The 20,220-nt window shown below is 34.5% G+C and overlaps 1 long non-coding RNA gene across 1 annotated transcript; it reads left to right on the forward strand.

The window, feature by feature from the left end:
• The first annotated feature begins 13,445 nt into the window (after positions 1-13,445).
• On the forward strand, positions 13,446-15,777 carry LOC110805684 (uncharacterized). The gene is made up of 2 exons (XR_002538078.2): positions 13,446-13,859; positions 15,077-15,777. It is a non-coding gene; the product is annotated as an uncharacterized lncRNA (long non-coding RNA).
• Positions 15,778-20,220: the final 4,443 nt, after the last annotated feature.

Here is a 20,220-nt window from a genome sequence, read left to right on the forward strand (position 1 = left end):
TACGCTTCCGATTAAATTCTCGATTCCGGAATTCATTTCCGATACGAACAATATTTAATATTTCCGATTCCGGAATTAATTTCCGTTTCGAACAAATATTTAATATTTTCGTTTCCGGAATTATTTTCCGATTTCGATAATATTTCCGATTCTGACAATATTTCCGTTTCCGGCAATATTTCCGATTCCGGCAACATTTCCATTTCCAATAATATTTTCCGATACGTACCTTGTTTCCGTTTCCGGCAACATCTACGACTTGGATAATATTTAAATTTCCGATACGATCCATATTTCCGTTTCCGGCGATATCATCGTTTCCGGAGTATTCACTTGCTTGCCTTTGACGATCGCAGCTCCCACTGAAACCAAGATCCGTCGATTCCGAATATCCATAGATGGAGTATTTAATGCCATTAAATACTTGATCCGTTTACGTACTATTTGTGTGACCCTACGGGTTCAGTCAAGAGTAAGCTGTGGATTAATATCATTAATTCCACTTGAACTGAAGCGGCCTCTAGCTAGGCATTCAGCTCACTTGATCTCACTGAATTATTAACTTGTTAATTAATAGTGAACCGCATTTATTAGACTTAACATTATATGCATACTTGGACCAAGGGCATTATTTCCTTCAGTCTCCCACTTTTCCTTAGGGACAAGTGTGCATTTCCTAATTCCTTTGTCGCTCAATGCTTGCTCTTGAACATAAGGTAAGAGTTGTCATCCTTATTACGTCCAGAGGTGTTTCTCGGTTTTAGAGTTCAACTGATCAAATAAACAGATAATCATAGCCTATGATTCATCTGAGCACGGCCATGCATTTTACAGTTTCTAGCTCTCCGAGTGGCCTTGTACAACTTTCAGCATCTCATCCCGATTTATGGGAGGACAATCCCAATCTTGCGATCTTGAGATTAGACTTCGTTTGATAGGTGATTACCTGAGCGTTGCCTTTATAGCCTCCTTTTACGGTGCGACGGTTGGTTAACGTCAAAGTAAGCAGTTCTCAAACAAGTAATCTCAAATCACTCAGGTATTGAGGATTTAGTGTCTAATAATTTTAATGAAATTTACTTATGACAGATTTTCATCTCTTACAGTAAAGTTTCATAGGTCTGTCTGATACTAGTCTTCCCAAAGTAAGTATCTATGCAAATGATTACGAAATTTCCATGTCCACATAGTTCAAGAAACATAACTACTAGTCATCTTGCATTCTAGTCGTCTAATGTTTTCTATGCGTCCATCTTTATAGAAAACTCCGACCAGGGACCATTTTCAACTTTTGACATTCAAGTTCAATTGATAGACATTTCTTAGTCAAAGGAATGGTCCTGACAATCTATCTTGAATATTTCGTCAAATTGAAGGGACTCATAATTTAATACTAAACCAAGATTAAATGGAATATGACAATACATTTCATATATGATAAATGTTCAACCCCAATGTTTTACAACCATGGGCCTCAAACCCATCTTTAAAACAGTTCATGGAATTCAAAGCTATGCTTGATTTCCAGTGCTACAACGTGAGTGTTGCTTCTCACTTGTTGCATAGGTTTAGTTATCATGCTTTGCCAATCTTAATCTCCTTTTCATCGAATGTTCTTCGAGATATGATGATAAGATCTTTTGAGTATGTTTATTTTGTGATCTAGTCTTTCTTGCTACATTAGTGGTTCTACGCATTTTGCAATGAAGAACTATCAAGTCAGCAGACATGTGATCTACCCAAGTTCAGTGAAGAACTCATTAATATAAACAACTCTGTTTTATTGCTTCTTAGGCAATAAGTACTTTTACTTCAACTGTTTAGGTTGCTAGTGATGCTTTGTTTGGATTTACTTATCCAAGCAGTTCACAGATATGTGGAAGACTTTCCAGCTGTATCTTAGAACATAGAAATTAATATTTGATTTCCCACGCAACAACTCATGGTCTCCGATCCATGTTGCCATTTCAAAACACGATACTCTATAGCTCGTCCTTGCCAATGGTTAACTCCAAAGGGATCTTGCTTGATCCTTTACCAGTGTTTATGCGTGTAGCATCAATATTTAGCATATCTTTATTTCCTTGAATCAAGAACTAATCTTATGTACCTTTTCAAGTACCATAAGTTTTTCTTGATTTCAATCTAGTTGATCTTCTCTTAGATCAATAGAGATTGGTATATGTTCGTCATGCCTAAAGTCATACGATACGTTTTTGGCGATCCTCATATTATATCATACATGTTAAATTCTTTTGCAGAATAATTCCCAATTGAATTCTATTCATGTAACTTTAGCTCATTCTAGTTTCAGTAGATACTAAATCCAGCTAAATTCTTTGACATATAATATAGGTTAAGAATCTTACTTAGATCCTTTGATGTTTAACTTAGTAAATGCTTATACATAGTTCAAACATCTTTTACTTAGATTTATTCATATGGGTCGAATATCTCCAATGGAGTCTTTCGTGTTTGATTTAGTAAATGCTATTACTTAATCCAGAACAATATTATAAGATCTTTGTGAATGGATCTTAATACCCAGTATGCACTAAGTTTCGCCTTGGTCCATCATTGATGAATAATTTCAAATCTAAGTCATTAGCATTTGAATGTTATTTCACAATACAGAGATATGTGTGTGATACACATAGGACCAATTAAGTTTTACGTACTCCCACTAAACTTCTTATATATCTATAAGAATTATGTACATTTTATGAAACTAAAATACTTATTAGCTTCACTAAGATACATTTCCAATTCCCAATTGCTTGCTTAAATCTGTACTTAGATTTCATAAGCTAGCTTTCCTTTTCAAGCATTTATTTGGATCCACATATCCTATGACATACCATGTACATAGTTATTCCAACATTTGATTGAGGAATAAGTTTTGTCATCCAATTGCCATATGTACCAATATGCAATCATTCCTTCATTTATAGACTTGAGCATTATGATTATGCATGAGGCTTCAACACAATCCACGCCGTGAATTTGCTTGTAACCTTTAGCAACTAATCTAGCTTTGTGTGTGAACACAATTCCATGTTTGATGGTTTTTATCCTTAAAACCAATTTGCAACCAATAGGTGTTTAATTAATCTATTCTTGCAAATCAACAAAATTTCAATTTTGTCATCAAAACATTGGTTATGTTTTATGGCCTTTAACCATCTAAAACATTTGAGTCTATATATGGCCTCTAACCATTTTAGGGAATCTAGGTTTCGTTATAACTTTCTTACAAGTCACAAACTCATTAATCTATATGACAATAGTTTGACTGCAAGTTGTAGGTTTCTTCACTATCTAATAGAAGAATCGCATAGCTTCAGTGACCTGAACTCCATGTTTCTTCACTATCTAATAGAAGAATCTCATAGTTTCAGTGACTTGAACTCTATGCCTACTTGGGTATAGAATATCAAACAATAGAATATCAATAGCCACTTGAAAGTCCTTTGAATATTCTATTCTCCTTGAAGCACTTGTAAAGTCTTCTAAGAGATGTCTATTCTTTAAAGCCACTTCTAAATTCCTTAAAGAATAAGTTCAGATTTTCTGAAGCACTTCGAAAAGCTCCGGAATGTCCGTTTATGTTTGTTGTTCGCCTCGAAGACTTTCGAGGTCTATTTTCTCCCACTTGTCATTTTGGAAACGAATCTCCAAAAGGACATTATTTCGAGCAAACAAACATTATGTTCTCAAAAATTTGTGGTAGAAACAATACCTTAGTGTCTCATTTGAATAAATCACAATGAAACATATATCTATACTTGGGCCTTAGTTTGTCGAATAACAAACACTAAGCTCCCACTGAGTTTGGCAACTCTTTAGATATATATTATCGAAAAGATATTCTGAAATTACTTTTCAATAGCTTTGACGAATTTGGTTTAGTTTAGTGGTAGTTGAGCATTTTGTTTAGAAATTATAGGAAAAGTCTTTATGATTCATCATTGATCGAATCAAGTACTAATTGACTTCGATCATTCCAACGTAGATATGCCATATCTTATGGAGCTAGATCGTGAAATTATAACACACAATCATTGATGATCATTCTTGGTATAAGTAATCAACAACATGATCTTACCTAGATCTTTATGATTTTTTGCCAAGTGGATTTTATACTTCTGAATCTTTGAACTAGCCAAACAGATTCAAACTTATATCACATAGAGTAAATAAACCTATATTCACTCAAATCCATGTGAAATAATAAAGTCATAAAATCTTTCTTTAGCTTTCAACTCTATCGTCTAGGCGTTCTAACAATAGTTCATATCTTTTGTTACTTCAACAAGTAAGACTAGCTTGTCTTGAATTGATCTAGAAATCAATCAACTTTCAAAAGTCCATCAAAATAGAGCTTATGAATGTTAACTTGTTGATATGGTCTAAGTAACAATGCCAAAGATTAGTGGAACTCAAATCAAGGGTTTGATTTGAACCTAGTAAAGTTTTTATTGTTAAAGAGTTGTTTGTTTTAATCAAGCATATTGACTCAACCTATAAATGACAATTTCATTCAAATAAACAAACAAACATTGTTTTTGTTCTTCTTGAATGTGAGTCTTTCTGTGTTTGAAAACAGAAATTTAGGTATGCTGATCGTGGAATAAAATAGCCATTAAGTTCCAGCCTTTGAAAGGACTTAAAACAAACTAGATGACCCTACAACTAATGTAGCATTGCCATGCTTCATTTCCCACTTGTAGGCCATTAGTGTAGCCTAGCTTCCATTGTTTGAGTTATTGCCGAAGTAAAAACCTCAAGCGGTATATGATACCAAGGAAGTTTGATTGCTAGGTCACTTTTCTTTAAACATAAACTTATAGGTAGAAACGGAATTGTAAATTCCTTTCATTTGTTCCTTTGTTTTCCTATTTCTTGTACCTTTCCTAATAGCCTTAAGAATTGAATTATCTAGTGTTGACTTTTATACTTTGTTTAGACATGTCCAATGTCACTCCAACAAATTTCTTACCATTTTATTTATGTTGAATATTTTCTTCAATTAGATGATCTTACCAGAAGCTTCTAAAGTTCTCTAAGCATCGATCTATCCGAATGTCTAGGGACTAGACTCATTCGAGAATTAAATGGACAAAGATATTAGGGTGTTAACCATTGGTAAAGCTGAGCGTTTAAACTCAATGCTTTATGATCTCAAACTACATTGTATTTTTGAATCCACAAGCACCAATCGGTTCGCCATTCGATTTTCATATTCGAAAACAACCATAAAATTCGCTAAATGAAACGTACATTTTAAATTTCTCATTTTCTCTCATTTCCGTGAATCGTTCTTGGATTCATTACCAATCGAGGAAATTTACTGTTACCTTTCTTAAAGGATTTACTGCAGTGCAAGATATTTAATTATAAACAATAATTAAAACATATATTGAAGCATGCAAAGTCTAAACATTTATCATGAATAATAACTTGAAATTAAAGCAATCATGCAATTTAAACAAGTTATTAGCATTTTATTCGAATTTATTGTTCCGGCAGGTGTGAATAAAATGATTCCAAGATCCTAAAACTCATTGAAGAATTAAGCACATTATGTATTTAGACTCAATTCTAAAATCTTTTAGGTAAGCAAAAGCCTTTTGCTAATAGTCTAGAAACTACTCTTGGTTGATAGGTGCGTCTAAGAGCTTATTAGGTAAACCTATCGATTTTTCCACAACATAAAAGGACTCCTTACTTATATCGTTGAGTTTCACCAAAACTAACATGTACTCACAATTATTTGTGTACCTTACCCCTTTAGGATCAATAAGTAACACCTCGCTGAGCGTAATCTATTACTAGATTGATGTAAAGGTTATCCAAGTAAGTGTTATTTTGGCATGGCACCTTTTAACTCAATTTTTAAGTTTGGAACTTAAGGCTCTTACTATGTTGGTTAGATTTTAAGTGAACTAAAATCCTTAATCATGCAACATAATCAAGCTTCAATCTCATGCATATTTAAGACATATTTAAAAGCAATAAATAACTTAAAGCATGCATAAGATAAATGTGATCTAGTATGGCCAGACTTCATCTTGAAGCTTCAACTTCAAAGTCCGTTTTGAAAATGGATTGGAAACTTCGTCTTGAATTTCACCGTGGGAGGCTCCATTTTCTTCAAACAGGATCAGCTATAATTAAACTAATTACAACTATTTGATGGTACGCAGACCATATTTGAATTGAAAAACAAATTTGGTGCATTAGACCAATTACATTCAAATTAATGGTACGCAGACCATATTTTCTATCCTATTTGGGCCATACTAGTCACTTCATAACCTGCAAAACAGTACATATACAATATATACCATTCACCCATTCATTATAATGAATGGCCCACATAGCTGGTTAGTAAAACACATTGTATGCATCATATAAATATTTGCAGCAATTAATCAAGGGCACCAATAATCTACCAATTATTTAGTCCTTATTAATTCTAATCAAGTTGTTTAACCTTAAAGGATTTGTAGACCTAATTAAGAGTTTATGACTAAAATTGCTCCCACTTAAACCAATAAATTCATATGCTTTACTAATTTTAAACATAAAATTGTATTTCTAGTCTAACCGGAAACATACAAATTTAATTAAAATTTAAAGCTCATATAAATTTATAATTGAATCCATTTATTTAATTTATTTTTCAGTTGAATTAAATGAATTTAAATTAATTCAAGGTTTAATTTTAGTAAAATAATTAGTATAAATAAAATTTATAATAATTATAATATTCAAAATTAAAATCCGAGAAAACAATTTAAATTATCAATTTTAAAATTAATTAAAATTATTTCCGAACTGAAAATCTCAAATTAAAATTCAAAACGATTCAATCGTAACACGACGAGCACTTGAGCTTGCGCCCAAGTCCCATCGTGTGAACGACTGGTCGCTGCACAAGGCACACATAGCTCCACGCAACACGCAGCCACAGCCCACACGCACACGAAGCCATCGCTGGCCACGCTGCGCGCAACCTCTGTGCTATGTCGCGCCTGCTGATGCTTTCCCTCGCGAGGCATCGCTTGCTGCACGCGAGCCATCGCTCGCTGCGCGAGGCAGTGCGCGCTGTGGTGCAGCTCGCTTGCTGTCCACACGCGACTGCTCGCTTTGCCCTGCCCCTCGCCCACGCCCATCACATAGCACACACGGCCAGCACCTTTGCTTCGCGCGCGCGCCATGCTATGCTGCTCGCTGCATTCGTACCGCACGGGCGACGAGCTCCCTTGCTCGTCATCGCGTGCCCGCACTATACAACACCCCTTAAGGGTAACACGAAGCTTCCTTTGCATTGTGCGTGCAACATTTATGAGCATTTTCATAAAAATTTAAATTTTTAATTTAAAATTAACGACAAATTAATAAATCATATTAATTTCATAATTTTAGGGCGAAAAATCGAAAATTTATTAATCAATTAATTTCCGATTAACATGGATTCAAATCTAGGTCATAAAAATTTAAAATTTAACATAAATTAACAATTTTTATGGTGGATTTTAATCATGGATACCTAATTAAATTATTAATTAATTATGAAAAACAAATCAATTCTAAATTATTCGAATTTCAACAAATTAATCATAATTACAAATTAGGTTGTATAATTAACAAGTCTAGGCATTCATAATTGTTAAACATATACTGTAGGTCAATCAAAAACTCAAGATTTATCAACAAGAATCGCAAATATTCAATTTAACATCTTAAATTTACAAACTTTTGCGTTCGAAAAACTTAAACCTCCGAAAAGTCATAGTTAGGCTTCGAATTTGGGTATTCTGGGTTCGGCCGGAAAAAAAAAAATTTGTCAAAATTTTAGAATGCCTTTTACATGCGAAATTGACACAAAAATCACTCGATTTTGTTGAGTAACGAATATTCTGCCGAAAAACTTCGTACATATAATTAAATAAACGCAATTTGCAATTAATTACGAAAACTAATCACCCTTTTAATTCCTTGCAAATTTGTAAAATTTAACCATGTTCATGCAATTTAGATTATGAAAATAATAAGAGGCTCGTGATACCACTGTTAGGTTATGATACATATGAATAAACATAAATCATGCGGAAAAACCATAAAGCCAGGAAACATATTATTAACACATAATCATTTAGCATAATTCAGATGCATACACTTTGTAGCGTGCCCTCCCTAGCTGCGCCCGAACCGAACAAGAACAAGTCTTTAGGACTCCAAGTGTCGTCCCTCCGTAGATAGTCCACAACACGTCCGGATCCGCCTTAAGCTTGACCAACTAGAATCGCCCTTAAGGTAGTATGAAATTCGGCTATTATGGGGCAAGAGAGTGACTGATTTTTCTTGAAAATCTTACCTTTGAATACTTCAATTCTCTCTGTAAATATGTGACCCTAGGCACCTATTTATAGAGTTTATGGAAAGGCATTATAATTCTATTAGAATTCAAATCTATTTAATTATAATCCTACTAGGACTCTAATTAAACAAACCTTATCTATTAGGATTAAATTTAATCTACCCTAGGCACCTATTTATAGAGTTTATGGAAAGGCATTATAATTCTATTAGAATTCAAATCTATTTAATTATAATCCTACTAGGACTCTAATTAAACAAACCTTATCTATTAGGATTAAATTTAATCATATTACGAATCCTGGTAGCCTTAGGATTCCAAGTAACACACACGTGTGGCAAATGCACCGCACGCAGGCCTTACGGCCCACGCACAGCGCACGGCCCACTCGTCGCAGCCCCTTGCTCCGCATGCGCGCGCGCCCAAGGCCTTGGCTGGGCCTGGCCTTCGCGCTGGGCCTGGTCTTGGCTTTGGTGTGTGTTTGCGTTTTGGCTTGCTGGGCGATGGCCCGGCTTCGTGTTGGGCCTTCGTCTGGCAGGCCTCGTCCGATGCTAATTCGTACGATACGCTTCCGATTAAATTCTCGATTCCGGAATTCATTTTCGATACGAACAATATTTAATATTTCCGATTCCGGAATTAATTTCCGTTTCGAACAAATATTTAATATTTCCGTTTCCGGAATTATTTTCCGATTTCGATAATATTTCCGATTCTGACAATATTTCCGTTTCCGGCAATATTCCCGATTCCGGCAATATTTCCATTTCCAATAATATTTTCGGATACGTACCATGTTTCCGTTTCCGGCAACGTCTACGACTTGGATAATATTTATATTTCCGATACGATCCATATTTCCGTTTCCGGCGATATCATCGTTTCCGGAGTATTCACTTGCTTGCCTTTGACGATCTCAGCTCCCACTAAAACCAAGATCCGTCAATTCCGAATATCCATAGATGGAGTATTTAAAACCATTAAATACTTGATCCGTTTACGTACTATTTGTGTGACCCTACGGGTTCAGTCAAGAGTAAGTTGTGGATTAATATCATTAATTCCACTTGAACTGAAGCGGCCTCTAGCTAGGCATTCAGCTCACTTGATCTCACTGAATTATTAACTTGTTAATTAATACTGAACCGCATTTATTAGACTTAACATTATATGCATACTTGGAGCAAGGGCATTATTTCCTTCACGAACTCCCCCGAAGGTGCCCCATTTATCAAGATCGAGAACGAGACCGAAGAAATGCAATGCATGACTCTTTCAATGAACTGATTTGCGAACCCCATTTTCTCCATTACTGCGCCCAGAAAGACCCACTCCACCCTATCATACGCCTTTGCCATATCCAACTTTAGCTCCATTGAACCCGAGCTACTCACCGAATTTTTCATGTAGTGAAACATCTCGAACGCTACCAGAATATTATCCGAGATTAGACGACCTGGAACGAAGGCACTTTGATTTATTGAGGTGATATCCAGAAGAAACAATTTCAACCGGTTTGCCAGTACCTTTGTTATAAGCTTATAGACCACATTACACAAACTAATCGGCCGAAAGTCCCCCATCCGTTCCGGATTTTTCTTCTTCGGGATGAGCACTATAAAGGTCTTATTAATGGACTCCGGAATCATCTCACCTCCCAGAACCGCCAAGACCAATGAGGTTACCGATGGACCCACAATATTCCAATATGTCTGAAAGAATAGCGGACACATCCCATCTGGGCCTGGAGCCTTTAGCGGGTGCATTTGCTGCAGAGCAACGAACACTTCCTCCTCTGTATATTCAGCACACGGGAGCTCATTCATTTCCCCCGAAATCCGTCTCTCCACCTGTAACGCCCCGACCTCTAATTCAATAATTAACACATAATTAGCAGCGGAATTAACCTAATTGGTCAGGGCATTACCTGCCGTAACTCCCTCTTGGGAATTACAAGGCAACCATCAATCATAAGATATTAAATCCCAAAAATTAATATAATAATCTTTAATATTACCAAAATAAAGGTGCATAAATTACTAAAAGTCTTTAATTAAACTATTAAAACTTAAGGCATAAACTAGGTGGGAATTATTAAAGTGAAATCCTCGCCACTACTCGTTCCCATCGTTCCCAGCGGTACCTAAAACAGAAAACAAAATAACGGTGAGCCGAAGACTCAGTAACGAACTATTCTAGCAACGTAAATTCATTTCAATTCATTTTATTTAATAACACAGGGAGAATGGAATAATGTAAAACATTTTATAAAGTCCTTTATTTAATTCATTTTCAACTTTAGGGTGCACATGCTAGTCGTGGCAAGTATGACATGGTGGAACGTCTTCCACGATGGACCGCTGTCCATAAACATGGGGCCTTGGCCCGAAAACATGAGAGCCTTGGCTCAATGGGCGGATGCCCCATGGGTACATGCATGACCGAGAATCGTAACCTGTGAACATATACTGCCAAACGGAATAGGAATTTCACTTTCATTTATCATGTTTCGTTTAATTTTACATTTTAGTCTTTTTACTTCAGTTGAAGTAACATAATTTCTTTGGATCATAAGATCAAACATCCTTTCTTTCCTGGTTTCTTATAACCAGCATTTTATAAGAAATTCGATCAATGATCATAGCATTTTATAATCAATCATAAAATAAGGAATAATTCCATCAAATCATATTATAATAAATTATTCAATAAAATCATATTTCATTTCCCGCAATTCATAAAACATGTCAAAACATTCATTTGATAAATCAATCATATGTTGTAATTTCATAATCACATTTATAAGGGAATTGCGGGTACTAGCAATAGCCGTTACCTCACTTCCGCGATTTGCTAAGGGTTTTCGTTGGTTCGTTCGTCCTGAGCTCCGAGTCCAATTTCTTTAAAAATATTAAATAATTGGATTAGTACCAAATTGATAAATAATTTAACTTAATAATTTCGAAACTTTATAATTAACCAATTTTCTAATAATAATGTTAAAAATAATATATAATTTCATAGTTTTAATGAAAATATAATTAAACGCCAATTTTAGTGAAGAATATATAATTAATTGAAATTTCAATCGAAATATATATATTTTCCTTAGTTAATTTGCACGAAAATCTTATTTAGATTTTGTCCTTGATAAATCCATTTAGTAACTGATTTTAGTTAAATCGATAATATACTTTAAAATCAATAGTTTATAAAATTATAGATTTATAATTAATAAATTTTATAATAAAGAGTTTTAATAAAATATACTCTTGAAATTTAATGAAACTAATAAATTAGGAAAATCTGAAATCATGAGTTGGTTTCTTACCCAAGGCCCAAATTAATTTGGCCCAATTGATTTTGTGGGTTTGAGGGAGGATAAGAATCAGGTTTCACAAAGAAACTGATTCCCCTTTTTTTTTTTTTAATAGCGCACGAACAGGGCAAGGGGAGGGGATGAAACAGGGGAGGCGGAGCAAGGAGGGCACGAGGAGGAAGGAGGAAAGGGGGGGTGAGGCGTCTGGCTGGGCGATGCAGCGCCGGAAGGCGACGGTGAGGGCGGTGGTTTGCGGTGGTGGTACAAGCGAGAGAAGGAGGGAGTGCGAAAATGAAGGGGAAGCAGGGGAGGGGTTGTGAGGGAGAGTTCTGGCGATTTTTGGGCGGAGCACCGGGGGTTTGTGTGGCGGCGGAGGTTGGTGTGTGGGTTGGTGATGGTGGGCGGTGGTGGAGTGCGATGGGGGTGGTGCTGCGAGTTGGAGAAAGGAGCAGGAACAGGGGAGGGGCAGGGCGTCGCGAAGGGAGGAGAGAGAGCAGGGGGAGGTACGGTGGGTGTGCGGTGGTGCTGGAGGGAGACGGTGGTCAAGGTGGTGGTTGGACGGAGGTGGCAGTAGTGGTGGCTGGTGGTTGCAGTGGTGTTTGCGGTGGTGGTTCGAATTAAGGAAGAACAAGGGGATGATTTTTTTCTCAGTTTTGTGAATTGATTTTTGGTAATGAAATTGATCAGAAATTGAAAGAAATTTGTAAGTTTTGTGAAGGATTCTAGAAGAGGAAGGCCTTGGGGCTCAAGAAAATGTATGGGGACTGATTTGAGGGAAGGTGGGATATGCGTGGGAAGCAAGGCAGTAAAGCAAAAATGGATTTTTTTTTTTTTTAATTAAATCCACAATATTTGGCAAAAATTCAGAATTTGGAATAAAATGTTTAATTAAAATAATTCCTTAAAAATAAATAAATTATCGTTAACGAAAATAAATAATTCGGTTTATAAATTTATCGTTTAAAATAATTCGTAAAAAACGAAATTCGATTATTCGTAATTTAATTAAAACGAAATTAAGTTGATAAATATTTTTAGTTTTAATAAATCGAGTTTAAAATTTTCGGGGTATTACACCACCCCCTCCAATGCAGCCCCCAAGCTTTCAGGCTGAGAGGAAGCAAATAGGTTCTCAAAGTAGAGTTTGGCCGTCTTCATAATCTCACTATCCCCCTCCCTCCTTGTCCCTCCATCATCCACCAAAAAAGCTATAGAGTTCTTCCTTTTGCGCTCGGTGGCCTTACGATGAAAAAATTTGGAATTACGATCTCCCTGGAACAGCCATATCGCCCTCGACCTCTGCCTCCAATACACCTCCTCGTGGTGCGACAACTCTACAATCTCCCTAACTAGCTTTCGACGCTCACTCACCTGAGCCTCTGATCGACCCCCCTTATTCATCGCAACCAGCTTCTTTCTTTTCTTTCTTATCTCTTTAAACACTTTCCCGAACTCCTAGTCGCTCCACTCCGACAAATCCGCCGCGCACATAGCCAGCTTTTGTTCCACCGTCGGCCCTCCTAGAATCCAAGCAGTCTCCACTACACCCTCACACGCTTCATTCTCGGACCAAAGTTGTTCAAACCGGAGGATTTTCCGCTTCCGATCCCCATCACTCTCCGAAGCATCCATCACCAGTTTAATAGGGGAGTGGTCAGACCATTCCTTTACCATGTTAAATAGCTGTTGCACTCAGATTTACATACCAAAAATATTAACGATAAATGTCAAAGAGTAGTTTTTAGTAAACAAACTACAGTAGCTTTCCTGTCAGACCGCCTGACAGCCACGCAGACGGCCGACTTCCTCACGCGCACGTGATATCACGCGCAGATATAAAATAAAATTCTCTCTCCTTCCATTTTTCATTTCGCGTTTCTGCGTCTTCCTCCTTTCATCCCTCAGGTTTCTCTTTTCTCTCTCTTCCTCCTCCCACCTTATTTTCTCCCTCTTCTATTCCTCCTTCCATCACAAGAGAAGCCATACATCAGCCGCCGTCTCCATAGCCTCTCCACCGCCGTTAACCTCGCTGCCGCTGCCCATCGATCTCGTCGCCGACATATCTCCCCTATCAAATTCGTCAGTGATCTCTCTTCCTCCTCAAGCTCAAGCTCAGCGACGATCTCCACCGTCTTATTATCTGACATTATCATGGTAGAGTTTTTTTTATTTTGATTTTGATTTAGGCTTTTTTATTTTAGGTTTTTTATTTAGGTTTTTTTCATATTCACACTCAAATCGCAGATCTAGGGTTTCGTTCCTTCGCATATATCTTAGGTCTCTTAATTACACTGATTTAGTTGAAATTATTCATTCGATTATGCATGAAATTGTTGATTAAATTTACAGTTTAGTTATCTCTTGTTTATTTTAGTTTTGATTTGTGGTACTTTAGTATGTGGCATACTTAGTTATGAATTAAATTAGTTAATGATTTCTCATATTTAGTTATTTTTTTGTTGCGTTTAGTTTTCAGTTATGAATTAAATTAGTTAATCAATGGTCATGTTTAGTTAAGAATTTGCTTTGTTTAGTTAAGATTTGTGGGAGTTGTACATCAGCTCCACCAAATTTGGATGTGCAAAAGCGTGATCGGGTCTGTTATCCTTATCTTTACTCGAGCCAATATCTTGTTCTTGTCCCCCTTCATGGCTTCAAGTCATAGTGTCTTACCACTAAACCCAAGAATATGCATAGTTGTATCATAAGATGGCCAATTCAGAAAGCCACGTTGTGACAGAAGTTGCAAAATGACTATAGTGCCTGGCATTAGCTAGCTAGTTAGGGGATTGATTTATTGTGTAGTGAATAATTCTTTGTTTATATATTCTTTGAAACTTTATTGATTCAACTCAGTCAAGGGAGACTCAAAACTAGATACGAGTGTTCATAAAATTGCAAGTCAGGCAAAATACTTTTATAGTTTTGTGATTCAAGTTGTGATTTGGGGTTCTTTAGTTAAACTTTTGTTGTATTTAGTTAAGAAGTAGGTTGCTTTAGTTTTGATAGTTAAATAATTTTATAGTTTTGTGATTCAAGTTGTGATTTGGGGTTCTTTAGTTAAACTTTTGTTGTATTTAGTTAAGAAGTAGGTTGCTTTAGTTTTGATAGTTAAATAATTTTATAGTTTTGTGATTCAAGTTGTGATTTGGGGTTCTTTAGTTAAACTTTTGTTGTATTTAGTTAAGAAGTAGGTTGCTTTAGTTATAGTTACCAAGCTTATCAACTACCTTGTGGAACTAATCCGATTTGTTCTGTATTTCATACGATCCCCTTGCTTCCCTTCAATCATTTAACCTACCTTTCTTTAGTTAGTGAGGTATTATATTAGTCATACAGTAAGAGAACTTTTACACTGAATTTGAATGCAGGGATCTCAGGAAACATGAAATCAAGAGTGGAAGACTATGGATCATGCTTGAATCTCACAACTTGAATCACCCCTGGCTCATCTTGCTCAACCCACTCCGTTTCAAGCTCACTTGCGTTGTTAACTGAGACATCATCTCTAGATGAGGTGGTTCTCAACACAGGTTCAGCTTTAAAGGGCTTGCCCACTGTGCGGATGTTGTTGGAGTGGTATGTGATTACCACTTTGTAGTTGAAGAGAAAGTGTAGCTAAACGATTGAGATGGCTATGGTAGTGGACCAGTGGTGTTGTCTTAGATACAAAGGAAATTAGCATCGTGAAGGGTCCTGATTTCAACTGTTGCACGGTTGCCCTAGCCCATGTTTGTGTAAGAACCTTCTTAAATTGTGATCTTTTGCTCGAGGAGGATAAGCACGTGAAAAAGAATTGACATTTGATATTCAATCATGGGTAGTTTTGAGTTTGTTTTTCCTTGGTTATTATGTTATCTTTGCGTTCTTATTAAATGCAAATATTTATTTTCTTGTAAACACTCTGTTGAATGTATCAAGTATTTTCAATATCAGTATTGGTCCTATTTGAATCAAGGGAGCACAAGAAACATAGTCAAAAAAATGCAGATCAATAGGTGTTGAGAAAAATCTGTTGTTATATATTGTACATATATTACTCTTATTAAATATATGCCCTTTTAGTTAAGAATCGTATTGTTTTAGTCATACTTTTCTTTAGTTAAGAATAAAATAATATACGGAGTAGTTACATTTAAGTTAATTAATGTTTTAGTTATACTTTTGTTATATTTAGTTGAGAAATAAAATTATTTAGTTGAATTTTTCTCCATTTTAGTTTTATTGTTTTATTTATAATTAAATTAGTTTTAGTTAAGATTAATTTGTTTTAGTTATGATTAAAGTTTTTCGAGTTAAGCATAATTTCATTTTAGTTAAGAAAAGTTTGGATTTAGTTAAAATTAATATTATTTTAGTTAAAACGAAATTATTCTTAAGTGATTGGTTCCTTTGTTTAATTTATTGGTTCCTTTGCTTAACTAATTGTTTCCATTGCTTAACTAATTGTTTCCATTGCTTAACTAATTGGTACAGTGCTTAACTAATTTGTTCCATTCCTTAACTAATTTGTTCCATTGCTTAACTAATTGGTTCAATTGCTTAACTAATTGAATTTTAGGCTTAACTAATCGACTTTCATACATAACAAATACTTTCTTTATGTATGCAAACTTATTGGTTCCTTTGCTTAACTAATTGGTTACAGTACTTAACTAATTCGTTTAATTGCTTAACTAATTGGTACAATGCTTAACTAATTGGTTATATTGCATAACTGATTGGTTTCTTTGCTTAACTAATTGAATTTTAGACTAAACTAATTGGTTCCAGTGCATAACTAAATGGTTCAAGTGATTCACAAATACTTTCTTTATATATGCAAACTTATCGGTTCCTTTGCTTAACTAATTGGTTACAGTACTTAACTAATTCGTTTAATTGCTTAACTAATTGGTTATGTTGCATAACTAATTGGTTTCGTTGCTTAACTTATTGAATTTAGACTAAACTAATTGGTTCCAGTGCATAACTAAATGGTTCAAGTGTTTCGCTAATTGGTAACATTGCTTAACTAATTGATCATATTGCTTAACTAATTAGTTTAAATGTTTAACTAATTGTTTCCACTACATAACTAATCGGTTTAGTGCTTAACTAATTTGTTCCATTCCTTAACTAATTTGTTCCATTGCTTAACTAATTGATTCAATTGCTTAACTAATTGAATTTTAGGCTTAACTAATCGACTTTCATACATAACAAATACTTTCTTTATATATGCAAACTTATTGGTTCCTTTGCTTAACTAATTGGTTACAGTACTTAACTAATTCGTTTAATTGCTTAACTAATTGGTACAATGCGTAATAATTGGTTTCGTTCTTAACTAATTGAATTTTAGACTAAACTAATTGGTTCCAGTGCATAACTAAATGGTTCAAGTGTTTCGCTAATTGGGTACATTGCTTAACTAATTGATCATATTGCTTAACTAATTAGTTTAAATGTTTAACTAATTGTTTCCATTACATAACTAATTGGTTCAGTGCTTAACTAATTTGTTCCATTCCTTAACTAATTTCTTCCATTGCTTAACTAATTGGTTCAATTGCTTAACTAATTGAATTTTAGGCTTAACTAATCGACTTTCATACATAAAAATACTTTCTTTATGTATGCAAACTTATTGGTTCCTTTGCTTAACTAATTGGTTACAGTACTTAACTAATTCGTTTAATTGCTTAACTAATTGGTACAGTGCAAAACTAATTGGTTATGTTGCATAACTAATTGGTTTCGTTGCTTAACTAATTGAATTTTAGACTAAACTAATTGGTTCCAGTGCATAACTAAATGGTTCAAGTGATTCGCTAATTGGTTACATTGCTTAACTAATTGATCATATTGCTTAACTAATTAGTTTAAATGTTTAACTAATTGTTTCCATTACATAACTAATTGGTTCAGTGCTTAACTAATTTGTTCCATTCCTTAACTAATTTCTTCCATTGCTTAACTAATTGGTTCAATTGCTTAACTAATTGAATTTTAGGCTTAACTAATCGACTTTCATACATAAAAATACTTTCTTTATGTATGCAAACTTATTGGTTCCTTTGCTTAACTAATTGGTTACAGTACTTAACTAATTCGTTTAATTGCTTAACTAATTGGTACAGTGCAAAACTAATTGGTTATGTTGCATAACTAATTGGTTTCGTTGCTTAACTAATTGAATTTTAGACTAAACTAATTGGTTCCAGTGCATAACTAAATGGTTCAAGTGATTCGCTAATTGGTTACATTGCTTAACTAATTGATCATATTGCTTAACTAATTAGTTTAAATGTTTAACTAATTGATCATATTGCTTAACTAATTAGTTTAAATGTTTAACTAATTGTTTCCATTACATAACTAATCGGTCCAGTGCTTAACTAATTTGTTCCATTCCTTAACTAACTTGTTCCATTGCTTAACTAATTGATTCAATTGCTTAACTAATTGAATTTTAGGCTTAACTAATCGACTTTCATACATAACAAATACTTTCTTTATATATGCAAACTTATTGGTTCCTTTGCTTAACTAATTGGTTACAGTACTTAACTAATTCGTTTAATTGCTTAACTAATTGATACAGTGACTAACTGGTTATGTTGCATAACTAATTGGTTTCGTTGCTTAACTAATTGATTTTTAGACTAAACTAATTGGTTCCAGTGCATAACTAAATGGTTCAAGTGATTCGCTAATTGGTTACATTGTTTAACTAATTGATCATATTGCTTAACTAATTAGTTTCTTTACTTAACTAATTAGTTCCATTAATTAACTAATTGGTTATATTGCTTAACTAATTAGTTTAAGTGCTTAACTAAATTATTTTCAATGCTTAACTAATTGGTTCGATTGCTTAACTAATTAACTCCAGTGCTTAACTAATTGAATTTCATACTTAAATAATTGGTTCCGTCGTTTTAACTAATTCGTTCCATTGCTTAACTAATTAGTTTCATTTCTTAACTAATTGAATTTCAAGATTAACTAATAGGTTTCGTTTTTTTTAACTAATTTGTTCAATTGCTTAACTAATTGGTTTAATTGTTTAACTAATTAAGTGGTTCAATTCCTTAATTAATTAGTTCTAGTGTTTAATAATTAATTCCATTGCTTAACTATTTGGTTCAACTACTTAACTCATTAGCTCCAACACTTAACTAATTGGTTCTATTATTTGACTAATTAGTTTGATGGCTTAACTGATTAGTTTTAGTGCTTAACTAATTAGTTTTAGTGCTTAACTAATTGGTTGCTTTTTTTAACTAATTGAATTTCAAGCTTAAAAAATACTTTCTTTACATTTGTAAACTTATTAATTTCATTGTCTAACTAATTGGCGCAAATGCTTAACTAATTGGTCACAGATCTTAACTTATTAGTTTTGGTTTAAAAAATACGTAACTAAAACTCAAAAAATCTTAACGAAAACCAAGAAAATCGTAACTAAAACTATTTTATTTCATAACTATAAATTATTCTTAACTAAATTTAATAACAGTATAACTAAAACAAAAGATGACTTTTACGCAAACAAATGTAACTAAACTATTTTATTTCATAACTAAATATGCCAAAAGTATAACTAAAACGAAATAATAACCCATTGAATCAGGATGACTTTAATGCAAACATCTCCGTAACTAAACTATTTTATTTCATGACTAAAACGAAATAATTTTCAACTAAAACCAATTAAATCATTACTGAAATAAATAAAATAAAATTGTTTTAATTTACAATACAGAATAAAATCATATTAGAGCTTGTAAAACATGAATTAGAGCATATCAAGCATCCAGGAGATGGTTTGGGGGGGGGGGGGAAGCTGTTATGCAAGTGTTAGCGTGGCACAAGCTGCAGTTGCTGGCTTACTGTTTGCTTCCCTTATCTTGTGGCAGCTTCCAGTAACAAGCTGCAGTCACTGCACCGTTGCTCCTCCGCGAGCAACAGCAACAACAACAACCATTGATGCAATGCCATATTGGTTGAGCATCTGTAAATACACTGATAAATGCTTGTTGCTGATAAAAAATAGAAGGAATTGATGCAAGGATGGCTTGCAGCATCTGAGTGCAGTTCATCCGTCCTAGACTCCCCTCTATCACCTCTTCCACGGACACTAAAGCCTTCTCTGAGTCACTCTGATCATCTTGTTCGTCCATGAGGACAGACACACTACAGTAAAGCTCAACAAATTCAACAAATAATGTTTTTTCTCAATGTAAAATCCAAACAAATAAGTCTGAACTAAAAAACTCACAAGCACAAACTATGCAATCAGTTTATTCTAAAGGCTTAAAATAATCAGGACAACAACATAACATCAGCAAAAAGAATAACAACACCAACTGAAGCAGCAACGCCAAAAGCAGTCAAACATCGCTGAGCAAAATTCACAAATTAAGCACCTCACTCACTCTCACCATAATCAACATCTACGACATCCATATCCACGCTGCTAATCTCCTCGCCATTTCAAGATCTCCGTGGAAAGGGACGGAGCTCACGG

This window comes from Spinacia oleracea, chromosome 4 (genome assembly GCF_020520425.1).
Source record: "Spinacia oleracea cultivar Varoflay chromosome 4, BTI_SOV_V1, whole genome shotgun sequence".
Lineage (NCBI taxonomy): Eukaryota > Viridiplantae > Streptophyta > Magnoliopsida > Caryophyllales > Amaranthaceae > Spinacia > Spinacia oleracea.